Below are 15118 nucleotides of genomic sequence, written 5' to 3' on the forward strand. Positions count from 1 at the left end.
TAGATGGTAGAGGAGTAGCTTGTGGTGAATGCTTCTGAGACCATATAAAGATAATAAGCTGTCTGTAGGATTATATGTGTATTAAACGTTATACGGTGAGGTGTTATGCGTTAATGAAGAGGTAGGTTTTCAGAGAGGATTTAAAGCTTTCTATTGAGTAAGAATGTTACAGACTGTAATTAGAGAATTCTATGTTAAGGGTTTAGCATTAGCAAAGGCCTTATGACAGTAGTGGGAAGTAGTGATAAGTGCAACTAAGAGCTATATGTCAGAAGTAGAGCTAAGGAATCAGCTGGGTAATATATTAATTTCAAATTAAGAATATGGTGGTGTGAGGTATTCTGAAGAGACTTGTAAGTAAAGCCTAGAATTTTGAATTTGATTCTGGAGGGAGGTGGAAGTGTAGGGACTTACTCAGGGGAGCAGCAGAGGCAGAACATTAGGTAAAGTGGAAACGACTGGCAGCAGCATTGAGAACTGTTTTAAGTGTAGATAGTAAGTTGAGTGATGTCAGTTAAAAGAGTAGTAGTAAAGACATGATATGATGAGTAAGGGATTTATTGTCATGTCTTGAGTGAGGAATGGCTGGATTTTAGAATATATTCAGTGATGGAGTTGGCAATATTTTTTGAAAGATTGAAAGAGGGGAGTAATAGATGAGGTAGGGCCAAGTGATAAGACATGGGGTGAAAGCATTATAGTAGATTTTCTGGAAGTAATGGAGCTTTAAGTAGTTGGAGCGTTAACAGGAAAGGGATTGAATACATTTTTAGTCTTGAATAGGTTAATTTTAATGTTTTGATAGGTCACCTATGAGGTTTATGAGCTTTCCAGTTGTGAGCAGAGAGAGCTCTGGACCGAGCATTGTGGTAAACCTACAGAAAGCTGTTAAGGTGGTGATTTTGCACCTGAGAAGGATACAGTTGGAAAGCTAAGTTACAATGCATGATAGTGCTTTATAATTCAAACTGGGGTCTAGATTACAAGTGACACTCTAACAGTTGCGTACGTCTGAAGTAGAGCACGTATTACAAGTTGAAATAAACACATTCACTTGAGTGCAATTCAATTTAATGTGCGTCGGTTTAATGTGACTTTAGAGCTCTGGTCAACTGTAACACTCAACAAAAAATGTGCACAAAATACATAAAAAATATATGTAAAAATACAGTTAAACTTATAATAACAATATCTAATAAAAAATACTAAACATATATTGCATATAAAAGTTCTAGGAGCTCAAAGATAAAAGGTTTCAGATGTTAAAAAAAAGGACTGCAAAAGGCTGTTTATACAGACATCTATACACATATAAACACATACGTACACATACGGCTAGATTACGAGTTTTGCGGTATGAGTGAAAAGAAGCGTTAAGGCTCTTTTTCACTACCGCTGCTATTACAAGTCTTGCAGGTATATCTGTACCGCACACTTTTTTGACCGTAACGCAACGTAACTACCGCAGCTTTCAAAAAGTCCTTTTTCAATGGGACTTCCATAGCGCCGGTATTACAAGTTTGTCTGGGAGGCCAAAAAGTGAGCGGTACAGCCTATAACGTCAAGGTCCATACCAAAAACTGAATACTACTGAACATAGTCAGTAGTTGTGGCTTTTATGTTACAACGTCGTAACATAAAACTCATAACTAAAGTGCTAAAAAGTACACTAACACCCATAAGATACCTATTAACCCCTAAACCGAGACCTTCCCGCATCGCAAACACTAAAATAAAAATATTAACCCCTAATCTGCCAATCCGGACATTGCAGCCACTAGAATAAACATATTAACCCCTAAACCATCACAAATACTAGTTAAATATTATTAACCCCTAATCTGCTGTCCCTAAATTCGCCACAACCTACATTACTGTTATTAACCCCTAATCTGCTGCCCCCAAAATCGCCGACACTATACTAAAGTTATTAACCCCTAAACCTAACCCTAAGTCTAACCCTAACACCCAATAACTTTAATGTAATTAAAATAAATCTAAATAAAACCTACTATTAATAACTAACACCTAGATTACGAGTTTTGCGTTAGAGGCTATGCGGTGCTAACGAGCAGTTTTCCCTCAACGCTCACTTAAATGCAGCGCTGGTATTACGAGTTTTCAGAAACCCGTCGTTAAAAGACAAGAAGTGAGCGTTGAGCAAAATTTTGCTCATTACCGCACTCCAATACAAGTGCTGCTTAAGTCAGCGGTGAGCTGGTCTTACGTGCTTGTGCACGATTTCCCCATAGGAATCAACGGGGAGAGCCGGCTGAAATAAAGTCTAACACTTGCAAAAAAGCAGTGCAAAGCTCCGTAATGCAGCCCCATTGATTCCTATGGGGGAATAAAATGTATGTCTACACCTAATACCCTAACATGAACCCTGATTCTAAACACCCCTAATCTTACACTTATTAACCCTAATCTGCCGTCACCGACATTGATGACACCTACATTATATTATTAACCCTTAATCTGCCGCTCCGGACACCGACGCCATCTACATTATAGTTATGAACCCCTAATCTGCTGCCCCCAACATCGCTGACACCTACATTATATTTATTAATCCCTAATCTGCAACCCCCAATGTTGCCGCAACCTTTTTTTAACCCTTAATCTGCCGCCCGCAACGTCGCTGCCACTATAATAAACATATTAACCCCTAAACTGCCACACTCCTGCCTCACAAACATTAGTTAAATATTATTAACCCCTAATCTGCCGTCCCTAACATCACCACCACCAACCTACATTTATTAGCCCCTAATCTGCCGCCCCCAACGTCGCCGCCACTATATTAAAGTTACTAATACCTAAACCTAAGTCTAACCCTAAACCTAACACCCCCTAACTTAAATATAATTTAATTTTAAGATTGGATATCAGAGCGCCAAACAACGTAGGCAGGGTCTATGGGCAGATAGTCAAATACCAAAGCTAACAATAGGTTGAAATAATATGATTTAATACATAAGATACAAAAGTTGGTACATTTAAAATTATACAACAATTAGTCATGGATCCATGTTACACTTTAAAATATGTATTGAAACACTTGGAACAATTTAAAAATGCTTGTAGAACAATTAATAACAACAAAAAAAATCTAACAAATAACGTCTATCGCATAAAACTTAAATTCTAATATATGAATGCTAGGAGCGCTTATGCACACTCATTTATAAAAACAATGGGTTACAATGCACAGGTGGATAGATTCCAGGTTGCTTGAAACCGGTGGGTGTGAAATGCAAGTGGCTCCGAATTGGGGTTTTGCCTATGTGTTTATCCAAAATTATGTAAATCCTAACAGGTGGACAAAAAATGTTACAGGAATGTCTAGAACCTGAATTCAAAATATAAGACCTTAGGTTGTGCCTATGTGTTTATCCAAAAAGGGTGTACATCCTAACAAGTGAAAAAATTTGAGAAAAATATTGCAGGGTTGTGTGAACCTTATTTTCAAAATAAACAATGAATTCAAAATAAAACGATATACAAGTGAATTTTGACAAATCAACTAATGCATACATAAAGCATAAATAGAACCAAATAAAAACAACAGCACAACTTTAACGTGTGTTCAAATGTGTTTCTGCTTGCAAACTGTGATGTGATGTGAACAAATATCTATTATAAACACTGAATAGTGGCAAAACTTTGTGATTGGATTGAAATTGAACACAGGCTCTAAACTGATTCCCTAAAATTCGAATCTAAAGGGCTCAGAGTTGCTGAGCTGGATATAAGGGACTTGCTCAAAGAGCCTCAAGATGTTAATTAAAAGAGACCATATAACAACATTGGGTTAAAAACAGATGATATAACATAAAATGCTTAAAAGTACAAATAAATATTCAAATTGGATAATAAGAATCTTGCTATAGTCTATCTCAATATAGATCCCAACTGCTGATTATGTAGAAATCTTCTTGGGCGGTAGTTAACAAATAATTCCAACTTGCAATGTTATCCCTTACCTGCCAAAAAAGGAAAGGCAAACAATAGTGCAGATGGCTTCTTAATGTGATCACAATTAAAATACTCCTTACCAGTCAACCGGTTTCGGTCTCCACTGACCTTTCTCAAAGTGTAACATGGATCCATGACTAATTGTTGTATAATTTTAAATGTACCAACTTTTGTATCTTATGTATTAAATCATATTATTTCAACCTATTGTTAGCTTTGGTATTTGACTATCTGCCCATAGACCCTGCCTACGTTGTTTGGCGCTCTGATATCCAATCTTAAAATTGAATCCACCCTTGGCAACTAGGTGCCAATTTATTAGAGCTGGAGGTCTGTTGCGTTATATAGCTGGCGCTTAGTTATCACCTTTCCACACATTAAATATAATTTAAATAAATCTAAATAAATCTTAATTCCAATTGGCTGATAGAATCCTATCAGCCAATCGGAATTCGAGGGACGCCATCTTGGATGACTTCCCTTAAAGGAACCGTCATTCGGCTAGAAGGCGTCGGGAGAAGAGGATGTTCCACGTCGGAGGTCTGCAAGATGGATCCGGAAGAAAGAAGATTGAAGATGCCGTTGATAGAAGACTTCAGCCGGATCATGGACCTCTTCAGCCCCCCGCTTGGGCTTGGATCAGGACATCGGAGGAGCTCTTCTGGACCGATCGGTGAACCTGGTATGGTGAAGACAAGGTAGGAAGATCTTCAGGGGCTTAGTGTTAGGTTTATTTAAGGGGGGTTTGGGTTAGATTAGGGGTATGTGGGTGGTGGGTTGTAATGTTGGGGGGGGTATTGTATGGTTTTTTTTACAGGCAAAAGAGCTGAATTTCTTGGGGCATGCCCCGCAAAGGGCCCTGTTCAGGGCTGGTAAGGTAAAAGAGCTTTGAAATGTAGTAATTTAGAATAGGGTAGGGCATTTTTTTTATTTTGGGGGTCTTTGTTATTTTATTAGGGGGCTTAGAGTAGGTGTAATTAGTTTAAAATTGTTGTAATATTTTTCTTATGTTTGTAAATATTTTTTTTTTTTGTAACTTAGTTCTTTTTTATTTTTTGTACTTTAGTTAGTTTATTTCATTGTAGTTATTTGTAGGAATTGTATTTAATTTATTTATTGATAGTGTAGTGTTAGGTTTAATTGTAGGTAATTGTAGGTATTTTATTTAATTAATTTAATGATAGTATAGTGTTAGGTTTAATTGTAACTTAGTGTGTGGGTTAATTTAAGATAAGCGCCAAGTTATTATCCTTTAGCTCCCTCACAGGTAATCTTCCCTATGATTACCACTTTCTAGTATAAACCAAACAAAATTCAATTATTGAAGTTTGGGAGCGCTAAAAAAAGCTTGAAGGACAATATGGAGATTATAATTTTCACATATATTTATTGCTAGTAGACAATCTAAAAACATATATAAATCAAAGATACATAAAAACAATAATGTGAGCAAGATAATCAGTCTAGGGTTGGATGACAGAATAGTCTGAATAGAATTGGGTTAATATACTATAGTTTGGGACGTCTCCCTTTTATTCAATATGCTTTGTAGTGATTTAATTTCTCGTGTATCTTAACCTTTATGTCTTAATTATTACAACATGCTAATTTATTTTGATAATTAACAATTGCTATGTATATCACCTTAATCCACCTTATATAAACATCTAAAAATGTAGTATCTTTAAAGAGATATTTTCTTGACCAATTGTCAGAATAAAATGTTCAGAATAAAATGTTCATAAAAAATGCTTCGGTATTTAAAAGTCTTTTTAACTTTTGTAGCAATATGCAGAGTTCCAGTATAAAAATATTTTGTAATCCAATAAACTTCCATTATTTCTTAGAGGGATAACCTTGTAACACTTCAGTCTTTTTTAAGCAATTTGTAACAAGTATTTCTAATGAGCTTACCGGGTCTTCTGACACCTGCTGTGTCTGGCGATTTGTTTGTTAATCTTACCAGGAAGATATTTATGCCTTTTCTCTCTCCGATCTTGTACGATACAAGATTAGCCTGTAAGCTTGGTTCTTTGGAGCCTGTTTTGGTCTGTGTGGCTCTGATGATGCAGTACCTTCTGTTCGGGATATCTTTGGCTGTCAGTTTTGGCAGCAGGCTTTCGGATCAGGTAAGTACTTGCGCTACACGCTCCGGCGTGTTTGGCGGCTCCTCCGATACTCAGTGTACAAACGGCCGTTTGTTTTGAGCTTCTTCTTCCCCTGTACTCAAATGATGATTGAGGTCCTGCAGGGGATATATGAGCTGTATAAGTTACGTCTACGCGTTTCGCCGGTTGGCTTTATCAAGACGGATGGTTTGTGTTCTGAAGCCCGGTATTTTTAAAGAACCCTCTTCTCTTCCTGATTGGTTGACGTTTTTTTCCCCCTTTTCCATTGGTGATTTATTTAAATGGCTTTTACTAGAGATTTAAGGTGGATTATCGGGTTGCAACTATCTTTTTTAGATAGTATAGATACATTTGTTCAATTTATAAGGTGGATTCTTCAGTTGTATCTATCTTTTTCAAGTGGTATATATAAATTTTAGTTATTTTATTCGATTTATAAGGTGGATTATTGAAATCTTCTAATATATACATCGATATTTCTAGTCAACTTATAAAATATATTAATATATTGTTTCTAAATTTGTAATGGATTTTTTATATATCCAGATCTAAAAGTGGATTATTTGATTATACATATCTTTTCAGGTGATATAAATGGATGTGTGTTATTTCATATGATTATCACATTTTTATGGTATATTTCTCCATTTTTTTATTAGAATATATAACCATCAATTTTTTAGTCAACATATTGATTATGTGTTGTATATCTAGTTTTCATTATTCTATATAATTCCAACTCTTATTCTTCCAGTTTACATAGTTCTTTTACTAGATTTGTCCTTATATATTTGATATAATGTTATTAAATTATAAACAATTTTTAGTGACTTATTTCTGAATTTCTTATTTAGAATCTATCAATTTAATTATAGATTTTGAAGTAGTGAGATAGATAATAAATTGCAAATAAAGATTTTTATAAAGAGTAGTTCAATTCCTATATTTTCTAGAAGGTTTTTATGGTCTTGTTGAAATGTTAAGTTTTACTAATTTTATTTATTTTCATCTTTATGAGGTAAGGAATGGGGAAAGATCCAGTTCAGAATTTAGTCCTGATGGATATAAAGTCTGCATGTTATAAATTAATTCTGCTTCTTTTCTTAATAGTTTTTCTTCAAAATTTCCCCCTCTCCACTCTTGCTTTAGTTTCTTTATACCCCAAAATTTAAAATCTTTTAAGTTATTTTTGTGTGTTTCTCTGAAATGAGTGTATAGATGAGTTTCTAGATTTCCCTTATCTATACAGGACAGATGTTCTCGTATTCGTTCCCGTAGGGTCCTTGTAGTTTCTCCTATGTATTGTAGCTGGCAGGTGCATTGTATAATGTAAATGACCCCTTTGTCCTGACATCTTATTGTTTCTTTTATATGATGTATTAACCCATTAGTGTTGGATATAACTTTCTTACATTTACTGCTAAACTTGCAGGATCTACACCCAAAACAGGGAAAAAAAACCTTCTAATTTGTTTCCTGTTAGATCTTTTTGTGTCATGTGTGTTTTTTGTATCTGTTTAAATTCGCTAGGGGCGAGTATCTGTTTGAAATTTTTGGCTTTCCTATATATGATTGTTGGATTATCTTTCATTTTTTCTCCTATTAGAGGATCCGTTTGAACCAGATGCCAGTGTTTTTTGACAATTTTTTGCAAAATATGATGATCACTATTATAATCTGTGATTAATGCACATATCATATCAGTAAAGAAAAAATCACATTCCTTGATCTGGATATAGAAATTGTAGAAAAAGAAATAATAACTAAGACACACTTCAAAAAAGTAGACGCCAACAATCTAATACACTTTAATAGCTGTCATTTAAATAAATGGAAGGAGAATATTCCTAAAGGCTAATGCCTTAGGATTAAACGAAATTGTACAAGAACCTCCGACTATCTAGAACAAATAGAAATATTAGAGAAAAAATTCCATGATAGAGGTTATGACCCTCACATAATAAAGAAAGCTAAGGAACAAGTAGACCAAAAAGAAAGAAAAAATCTACTTACATATAAAAATAAAGACTTAAATCCAAAAAATTATAGAGAAGAGAAAGAAGATAAAATTAATGTTGCATTAATCACAGATTATAATAGTGATCATCATATTTTGCAAAAAATTGTCAAAAAACACTGGCATCTGGTTCAAACGGATCCTCTAATAGGAGAAAAAATGAAAGATAATCCAACAATCATATATAGGAAAGCCAAAAATTTCAAACAGATACTCGCCCCTAGCGAATTTAAACAGATACAAAAAACACACATGACACAAAAAGATCTAACAGGAAACAAATTAGAAGGTTTTTTTCCCTGTTTTGGGTGTAGATCCTGCAAGTTTAGCAGTAAATGTAAGAAAGTTATATCCAACACTAATGGGTTAATACATCATATAAAAGAAACAATAAGATGTCAGGACAAAGGGGTCATTTACATTATACAATGCACCTGCCAGCTACAATACATAGGAGAAACTACAAGGACCCTACGGGAACGAATACGAGAACATCTGTCCTGTATAGATAAGGGAAATCTAGAAACTCATCTATACACTCATTTCAGAGAAACACACAAAAATAACTTAAAAGATTTTAAATTTTGGGGTATAAAGAAACTAAAGCAAGAGTGGAGAGGGGGAAATTTTGAAGAAAAACTATTAAGAAAAGAAGCAGAATTAATTTATAACATGCAGACTTTATATCCATCAGGACTAAATTCTGAACTGGATCTTTCCCCATTCCTTACCTCATAAAGATGAAAATAAATAAAATTAGTAAAACTTAACATTTCAACAAGACCATAAAAACCTTCTAGAAAATATAGGAATTGAATTACTCTTTATAAAAATCTTTATTTACAATTTATTATCTATCTCACTACTTCAAAATCTATAATTAAATTGATAGATTCTAAATAAGAAATTCAGAAATAAGTCACTAAAAATTGTTTATAATTTAATAACATTATATCAAATATATAAGGACAAATCTAGTAAAAGAACTATGTAAACTGGAAGAATAAGAGTTGGAATTATATAGAATAATGAAAACTAGATATACAACACATAATCAATATGTTGACTAAAAAATTGATGGTTATATATTCTAATAAAAAAATGGAGAAATATACCATAAAAATGTAATAATCATATGAAATAACACACATCCATTTATATCACCTGAAAAGATATGTATAATCAAATAATCCACTTTTAGATCTGGATATATAAAAAATCCATTACAAATTTAGAAACAATATATTAATATATTTTATAAGTTGACTAGAAATATCGATGTATATATTAGAAGATTTCAATAATCCACCTTATAAATCGAATAAAATAACTAAAATTTATATATACCACTTGAAAAAGATAGATACAACTGAAGAATCCACCTTATAAATTGAACAAATGTATCTATACTATCTAAAAAAGATAGTTGCAACCCGATAATCCACCTTAAATCTCTAGTAAAAGCCATTTAAATAAATCACCAATGGAAAAGGGGGAAAAAAACGTCAACCAATCAGGAAGAGAAGAGGGTTCTTTAAAAATACCGGGCTTCAGAACACAAACCATCCGTCTTGATAAAGCCAACCGGCGAAACGCGTAGACGTAACTTATACAGCTCATATATCCCCTGCAGGACCTCAATCATCATTTGAGTACAGGGGAAGAAGAAGCTCAAAACAAACGGCCGTTTGTACACTGAGTATCGGAGGAGCCGCCAAACACGCCGGAGCGTGTAGCGCAAGTACTTACCTGATCCGAAAGCCTGCTGCCAAAACTGACAGCCAAAGATATCCCGAACAGAAGGTACTGCATCATCAGAGCCACACAGACCAAAACAGGCTCCAAAGAACCAAGCTTACAGGCTAATCTTGTATCGTACAAGATCGGAGAGAGAAAAGGCATAAATATCTTCCTGGTTAGATTAACAAACAAATCGCCAGACACAGCAGGTGTCAGAAGACCCGGTAAGCTCATTAGAAATACTTGTTACAAATTGCTTAAAAAAGACTGAAGTGTTACAAGGTTATCCCTCTAAGAAATAATGGAAGTTTATTGGATTACAAAATATTTTTATACTGGAACTCTGCATATTGCTACAAAAGTTAAAAAGACTTTTAAATACCGAAGCATTTTTTATGAACATTTTATTCTGAACATTTTATTCTGACAATTGGTCAAGAAAATATCTCTTTAAAGATACTACATTTTTAGATGTTTATATAAGGTGGATTAAGGTGATATACATAGCAATTGTTAATTATCAAAATAAATTAGCATGTTGTAATAATTAAGACATAAAGGTTAAGATACACGAGAAATTAAATCACTACAAAGCATATTGAATAAAAGGGAGACGTCCCAAACCATAGTATATTAACCCAATTCTATTCAGACTATTCTGTCATCCAACCCTAGACTGATTATCTTGCTCACATTATTGTTTTTATGTATCTTTGATTTATATATGTTTTTAGATTGTCTACTAGCAATAAATATATGTGAAAATTATAATCTCCATATTGTCCTTCAAGCTTTTTTTAGCGCTCCCAAACTTCAATAATTTAATTGTAACTTAGGTTAGGATTTATTTTACAGGTAATTTTGTAATTATTTTAACTAGGTAACTATTTAATAGCTATTGTACCTGGTTAAAATAAATACAAAGTTGCCTGTAAAATAAATATTAATCCTAAAATAGCTACAATGTAACTATTAGTTATATTGTAGCTATATTAGGGTTTATTTCACAAGTAAGTATTTAGCTTTAAATAGGAATAATTTATTTAATAAGAGTTAATTAATTTCGTTAGATTTAAATTATATTTAACTTAGGGGGGTGTTAGTGTTAGGGTTAGACTTAGCTTTAGGGGTTAATACATTTATTAGAATAGCGGTGAGCTCCGGTCGGCAGATTAGGGGTTAATGTTTGAAGTTAGGTGTCGGCGATGTTAGGGAGGGCAGATTAGGGGTTAATACTATTTATTATGGGGTTAGTGATGCGGATTAGGGGTTAATAAATTTATTATAGTAGCGGTGCGGTCCGCTCGGCAGATTAGGGGTTAATAAGTGTAGGCAGGTGGAGGCGACGTTGAGGGGGGCAGATTAGGAGTTAATAAATATAATATAGGGGTCGGCGGTGTTAGGGGCAGCAGATTAGGGGTACATAGCTATAATGTAGGTGGCGGCGCTTTGCGGTCGGCAGATTAGGGGTTAATTATTGTAGGTAGCTGGCGGTGACGTTGTGGGCGGCAGGTTAGGGGTTAATAAATATAATACAGGGGTCGGCGGTGTTAGGGGCAGCAGATTAGGGGTTCATAGGGATAACTTAGCTGGCGGCGCTTTGCGGTCGGCAGATTAGGGGTTTAAAAAAAAATCGAGTGGCGGCGATGTGGGGGACCTCAGTTTAGGGCTACATAGGCAGTTTATGGGTGTTAGTGTACTTTAGAGTACAGTAGTTAAGAGCTTTATGAACCGGCGTTAGCCCAGAAAGCTCTTAACTCCTGACTTTTTCCTGCGGCTGGAGTTTTGTCGTTAGAATTCTAACGCTCACTTCAGACACGACTCTAAATACCGGAGTTAGAAAGATCCCATTGAAAAGATAGGATACGTAATTTACGTAAGGGGATCTGCGGTATGGAAAAGTCGCGGCTGAAAAGTGAGCGTTAGACCCTTTTTTGAGTGACTCCAAATACCGGCGGTAGCCTAAAACCAGCGTTAGGAGCCACTAACGCTGGTTTTCACGGCTACCGCCAAACTCTAAATCTAGGCCTAAGCTAGCTACAATATAACTAATAGTTACATTGTAGCTAGCTAAGGGTTTATTTTTATTTTACAGGCAAGTTTGTATTTATTTTAACTAGGTAGACTAGTTATTAAATAGTTATTAACTATTTAATAACTACCTAGCTAAAATAAATACAAAAGTACATGTAAAATAAAACCTAACCTAAGTTACAATAACACCTAACACTACACTATAATTAAATAAATTGACTAAATTAAATACAATTACCTAAATTAAATTAAAATTAAGTACAAAAAAACAACAACACTAAATTACAGAAAATAATAAACAAATTACAAGATATTTAAACTTATTACACCTAATCTAATAACCCTATCAAAATCAAAAAAGCCCCCCCCCCAATAAAAAAAAACCCTAGTCTAAACTAAACTACCATTATTTTTAGGTTAGGGACTTTGGGCCACAAAAGAGCTAACTGCCCTTTTAAGGGCAATGCCCATCCAAATGCCCTTTTCAGGGCAATGGGGAGCTTAGGTTTTTTTTAGATAGTATTTTATTTGGGGGGGTTGGTTGTGTGGGTGGTGGGTTTTACTGTTGGGGGGTTGTTTGTATTTTTTTTCCAGGTAAAAGAGCTGATTACTTTGTGGCAATGCCCTGCAAAAGGCCCTTTTAAGGGCTATTGGTAGTAGTTTAGTTTAGGCTAGGGTTTTCTTTTATTTTGGGGGGGCTTTTTTATTTTGATAGGGCTATTAGATTAGGTGTAATTAGTTTAAATATCTTGTAATTTGTTTATTATTTTCTGTAATTTAGTGGGTGTTTTTGTACTTTAGCTAATTTAATTTAATTAATTTAGTTAATTTATTTAATTGTAGTGTAGTGTTAGGTGTTATTGTAACTTAGGTTAGGTTTTATTTTACTGGTACTTTTGTATTTATTTTAGCTAGGTAGTTATTAAATAGTTAATAAATATTTAATAACTAGTCTACCTAGTTAAAATAAATACAAACTTGCCTGTAAAATAAAAATAAACCCTAAGCTAGATACAATGTAACTATTAGTTATATTGTAGCTAGCTTAGGGTTTATTTTATAGGTAAGTATTTAGTTTTAAATAGGAAATATTTAGGTAATGATAGGAATTTTTGGTTAGATTTATTTTAATTTTATTTAAGTTAGAGGGTGTTAGGGTTAGGGTTAGACTTAGGTTTAGGGTTTAATTTTAACATTTAGTATAGTGGCTGTGACGTTGGGGGGGCAGATTAGGGGTTAATAAATGTAGGTAGGTGGCAGCGATATTAGGGATGGCAGAGTAGGGGTTAATAATATATAACTAATGTTTGCGAGGCGGGAGTGCAGCGGTTCAGGGGTTATTATGTTTATTATAGTGGCGGCGACGTTGGGGCGGAAGATTAAGAGTTAATAAGTGTAGGTAGGTGGCGGTGACGGTGACATTGTGGGTGGCAGATTAGGGGTTAATAAATATAATGTAGGTGTCGGCGATGTTGGGGGCAGCAGATTAGGGGTTCATAAATATAATGTAGGTGGCGGTGGTGTCTGGAGCGGCAGATTAGGGGTTAATAAGAATAATGTAGGTGTCGGCGATTTCGGGGGCGGCAGATTAGGGGTTAATAAGTGTAAGATTAGGGGTGTTTAGATTGGGGTTCATGTTACGGTGTTAGGTGTAAACATACATTTTATTTCCCCATAGGAATCAATGGGGCTGCATTACTGAGTTTTACGCTGCTTTATTGCAGGTGTTAGACTTTTTCACAGCCGGCTCTCCCCATTGATTCCTATGGGGAAATCGTGCATGAGCACGTTCGACCAGCTCACCGTTGACTTAAGCAGCGCTGGCATTAGAGTGCGGTAAGGAGCGAAATTTTGCTCAACGCTCACTTCTTGTCTTTTAACAAAAGACTCGTAATACCAGCGCTGTAGGAAAGTGAGCGGTAAGTAAAAACTGCTGGTTAGCACCACATAGCCTCTAACGCAAAACTCGTAATCTAGCTGTTAGGTTTTAATTTTATTATCACAGCTAAGTTTGTATTTATTTTAACTAGCTAGAATAGTTAGGCCTAGATTTAGAGTTTGGCGGTAGCAGTGAAAACCAGCGTTAGAGGCTCCTAACGCTGGTTTTAGGCTACCGCCGGTATTAGGAGTCAGTAAAAAAAGGGTCTAACGCTCACTTTTCAGCCGCGACTTTTCCATACCGCAGATCCCCTTACGTAAATTACGTAAATCCTATCTTTTCAATGGGATCTTTCTAACTCCGGTATTTAGAGTCGTGGCTGAAGTGAGCGTTAGAAATCTAACGACCAAACTCCAGCCGCAGAAAAAAAACAGGAGTTAAGAGCTTTTTGGGCTAACGCCGGTTCATAAAGCTCTTAACTACTGTGCCCTAAAGTACACTAACACCCATAAACTACCTATGTACCCCTAAACTGAGGTCCCCCCACATCGCTGCCACTCGATTAAATTTTTTTAACCCCTAATCTGCCGACCGCCACCTACGTTATACTTATGTACCCCTAATCTGCTGCCCCTAACACCGCCGACCCCTGTATTATATTTATTAACCCCTAATCTGCCCCCCACAACGTCGCCGCCAACTACTTACAATAATTAACCCCTAATCTGCCGACCGCAAAGCGCCGCTACTTAAGTTATCCTTATGTACCCCTAATCTGCTGCCCCTAACACCGCCGACCCCTATATTATATTTATTAACCCCTAATCTGCCCCCCACAACGTCGCCGCTACCTACCTACACTTATTAACCCCTAATCTGCCGACCGGACCGCGCCGCTATTATAATAAAGTTATTAACCCCTAATCCGCCTCACTAACCCTATAATAAATAGTATTAACCCCTAATCTGCCCTCCCTAACATCGCCGACACCTAACTTCAAACATTAACCCCTAATCTGCCGACCGGAGCTCACCGCTATTCTAATAAATTTTTAAACCCCTAAAGCTAATTCTAACCCTAACCCTAACACCCCCCTAAATTAAATATAATTTAAATCTAACGAAATTAATTAACTCTTATTAAATAACTTATTCCTATTTAAAACTAAATACTTACCTGTAAAATAAACCCTATTATAGCTACAATATAAATTAAAATTACATTGTAGCTATTTTAGGATTAATATTTATTTTACAGGCAACTTTGTAATTATTTTAACCAGGTACAATAGCTATTAAATAGTTAAGAACTATTTAATAGTTACCTAGTTAAAATAATAA

This window comes from Bombina bombina, chromosome 9 (assembly GCF_027579735.1).
Source record: "Bombina bombina isolate aBomBom1 chromosome 9, aBomBom1.pri, whole genome shotgun sequence".
Taxonomy (NCBI): domain Eukaryota; kingdom Metazoa; phylum Chordata; class Amphibia; order Anura; family Bombinatoridae; genus Bombina; species Bombina bombina.